This window comes from Rutidosis leptorrhynchoides, chromosome 4 (assembly GCF_046630445.1).
Source record: "Rutidosis leptorrhynchoides isolate AG116_Rl617_1_P2 chromosome 4, CSIRO_AGI_Rlap_v1, whole genome shotgun sequence".
NCBI classification, from domain to species: Eukaryota; Viridiplantae; Streptophyta; class Magnoliopsida; order Asterales; family Asteraceae; genus Rutidosis; species Rutidosis leptorrhynchoides.
Genome location: NC_092336.1, coordinates 154,476,128 through 154,480,406, shown reverse-complemented (window position 1 = coordinate 154,480,406; position 4,279 = coordinate 154,476,128). Strand labels below are relative to the sequence as shown.

Below are 4,279 nucleotides of genomic sequence, written 5' to 3'. Positions count from 1 at the left end.
GATTTGGGCAAATTGGGTGAAACTGAATCTTTCTTTGAATTTATTTGAGTAAAACTGAATTTTATTATAATAAAAAAAAAAAGATTTTTCTTAGCTCTAAAGACTATCCGTAAGATTTTCAAACACGCATCTTTGTATTGTACCTTGATAAAAACCGCCATTGACTTCTAGTAACCAAATCCCCCACTACCTAAATGTACAAAATAAGTTAGACCATTCCCATCGGCAAGTGATGGGGAATGTCATCATCAACTGCGTGGGAGGGCGCCGATGGCAATGGTGCCGCCCTCCACCGCCCTCGGTCAGCTCGTCCTGTAAATTTTCATGGATACGCATAAACGAGGACGAAGAAAGAGTGTGTTTGTGGCTATTTAAACGGCTATATAGCCGTTGTAATAATATTTTAATTTTATTTTTTTTCAATACCTCCACTATATATACTACTATCCCCATATTACATACATCACACTTTTACTCTCATCCCACACCAATATATATCACACTTTTAAACCCTCAATATTACTAAAAAAATCACCAATGGGTTCAAAATTGGATAGTCTGACAAAATATGCAATAGATGCTGCGAGTTCGGAATTTGGTACTGTCGCACTCAATCTGTTGGATATGATAGATCTAGAAGAAAAAGAAGAAATCGTCGAACTGATCCCAAGAGCGCCTAGAAGATTTTTATTAAGAGATCGAGAGGGAACCGGTATGCGCTTATGGAATGATTATTTTTCAGATAATCCCACTTTTCCCGGGGATTATTTTCGCAGAAGTTATAAAATGAGTCGGCCACTCTTCATACGCATTTGCCAAGGTATAATTAATTATTCTCAAGAACCTATTCCGGATTATTTTTTATATTTTCATCAAAGGCGGGATGCTACCGGGTTGCTTGGTTTCAATATTTTTCAAAAATGCACATCCGCGATACGACAATTAGCGTACGGTACTGCACCTGATGCTTTTGATGAGTACTTGTATATGGGTCAACAAACGTCATACGATTGTTTGAATAATTTTTGTAAAAGTGTATTTCATTTGTACGCTATTGAATATTTGAGAAAACCGACTCCACAAGACGTACAACGTCTTATAACTGCGCATGCTGAAGTACACGGTTTTCCGGGCATGTTGGGTAGTCTAGATTGCATGCATTGGGCATGGAAAAACTGCCCATATAGATACAAAGGTCATTATACAATAGGCGATCATGGATACCCAACAATCATGTTAGAAGTGGTTGCATCGTATGACTTATGGATTTGGCACGCTTATTTTGGACCCGCCGGTTCAAACAACGACATCAATGTGCTTAATCAATCCGATTTATTTAACGACCTACTTCAAGATAATGCACGTGCGTGTAATTTTTCGGTTAGTGGGTGTAATTTCACTATAGGTTATTATTTAACCGATGGGATATATCCTGAATGAGCGACTTTGGTTAAGTCTTTCAAAGTCCACCTACCCCTGAATGTGTAAAATTTAAAAGGTTCCAAGAAGTTGCCCGAAAAGATATTGAACGGGCCTTCGGAGTGCTTCAAAGTCGTTGGGCAATAATTAAAAACCCTTCCCGACAATTCTATGTTGAAAGAATCCGAAGAATTATGCACACTTGTGTTATATTACACAACATGATCACCGAGGACAACGGAAGGGCAATGTGTGACCTTGAAGAAAACTATAGGCCCGCTCGTCGTACAAGGAAATCAATTGAAGAAAGGGTTCAAGCGCACATTCGGGTTAATAAAGAATTGCGAGATTCCACCATTCATCATCTACTACGACAAAAGCTCATTAAACACATCTGGAATCTTCCTGCAAATTTCCGTGTTCGACACGTACCACAAGTTGGGCCTTCCGGTACAACCTCCAATGATGACGAAGACGGGGACGAGGACTACGAAGAAGACGAAGACGAGGACAACGAAGACGACGAAGACTGTTACAACGATGATGAGTAGTTTAATAGTGGTTTTTATATGTTTAAGTTTATGTAATTTTTAATTTATGTTCAAGTTTATGTCGTTTTCCTTTTGAAAAAAAAATGTAACCGTATTAACCTTTGTTGTTTAATAAATGTGATGTTCAAAAACAATTTTTTATTTGTTATATAATAATAATAATAATAATAATAATAATAATAATAATAATAATAATAATAATAATAATAATAATAATAATTGAGGAAGTATGTCATGGTTGACAATTGTGTGTTATGGGAGTGTTATGGGAGGAAGTGGTGATAAAGGAGGAGAGAAAAAGCTGATGTGGCGCTGAGGAAATCCCCATGACGGCGTCATGGTTGGGATTGGTCTTATGCATGATTTAATTTCGTAACCATAGTCCTATGCAATGTTGTAAAAAAACCTGATTACTCGCCGATTAATCTCCGATTAATCATTTTTAAGAGCAATCCGTTCTATTTTCCAAAAATCCGTTTAATTAAACGGTCAACGTCAATTGATGGGTCAAAATCGAATTTGGTAACCAAAGTTGGTCAAAGTCAAAAATCGTATCATTTTAACATGAATTTAAACTAGAACTTTATAATTTTGGAGCAAAATGAACATATTTAGACAATTATGTTAAACTTTATTTTTATATTTATGATTTTTTTCTATATTTACACATATAATTTTTAAAATTTAATATTTCAATGTATACAGTACCATCCGATTAATCCCTGATTAATCCCCGAATTCCCGATTAATCTTTCCAAAGTCCCGACCGATTAATCCCCGAATAGCGAATTTCGCAACCTTGGTCCTATGGGCTATGGTTAGACAAATCCTAAAAGAAATGATAAATTGCAAAATATTTTTACCAGTCCGATGAACGGTTTCTAAAGTATGTGAATGTTATTTTTATTTGATTTGTATTTGTATTATATTATACTAGTTTAATGCCCGCGAATTCGCGTGACTAATTTATGGGACGAAACAAGTATTAGTTAGAAAGTACTTAATGTGAAACATTATGTTATTTGTGTGGTTTTTAGTAACAGACACAATCATAGAATATTGTTATATAGTTGTTGAGTAAATGATAAACAATAATTCGTAAATGCAAGTCTAAACATGCTTTATAAATTACTCCCTCCGTCCCACTTGAAATGTCCACATTTCCATTTTGAGATATCCCATTACAAATGTCCACTTTGTATTTCAACCAATGAGAAGAGGTTATTCTGAAGAGAGAAGAAATCTGATTGGTAGAGAATGAAGTTACTGGAATTTCCTAAAACTGTGTGCAAAAAGTAAGTGGACACTTATAGTGGGACGGAGGTAGTATATATTAAGGCCCGCGATTTCGCGGGCACTATTCTATGAGTGTTATAGAAAGTGTGATGATTTAAGTAAGTAGCTTTATACATCAGTAGCTTTATACATAATGACATATTGATAATGAAATCAAAGTTTTTACACATGGATAAATAAGCAGACACAAGGATGCCTACAACAATTGTAATTATTAAATAGAGAACAATAAATTGTAAACCAATTTGAAGAAGTGGTAGGGTTCCTTTCCGGATCATGCCTTCACCACCTATTGGCCAACAATGCGACTAAACATGAAATCCATTTAATTAGGCACACATTAAGCTCCAATAACAAATTCTCTCAAAACCTTTGGATTTAATTCATACAACTTAAAATACAATAGCATTTTCAAAAAATTGTTGGTACATTACCATGTAGTTATCTGAAACTTTTTCTCCTCATAACAACTATTTTCTAATGATTCCTCTAAATCTGTGTACATGCGAAATAAAACCTACGCCATAGTAACAAAAATATAAAAACCATACATTTACTTATGGTACAAAGCTATCATCCTATAATAATTACTACATTTTTGGTCACTCTGCCATGTTAAAAAGTTCAAATAAAGAATCCCGGTATGAGCAAACTATGTTTAGGATATCGATGTCTGTCAATAGCAGGCACTGTATGAAGCTGAGGTACAACCCACTTGACCCATTACACTTTTAGTTGAGTTCATTATAAATGGCATTTGACCCATTAGAGTTAAATGACAATCCAAAACTACCAATTCATAAGATATAGCTTGAGCTTTCCAACAGGCTAGTATCTAAAAACAACATCTGATTTGTCTGACTTTCCATCATTTAAGCTTGAATTACATGTACATGATACATTATTATGCATTGGAAGCTTTCAAGCTACATCTCCATGGCCCGTGACTCTAAAACCAGCTTGTGTCAAAATGAGTTTCTTATAATAAAAGGTTAAAAAAGTACTTCGATATG

General features: G+C 34.9%; 1 pseudogene; it reads left to right on the top strand.

Annotated features, from left to right (window-relative positions):
• Nucleotides 1-537: 537 nt before the first annotated feature.
• On the top strand, nucleotides 538-1,970 carry LOC139841147 (protein ALP1-like; annotated as a pseudogene).
• The last annotated feature ends 2,309 nt before the right edge of the window (nucleotides 1,971-4,279 follow it).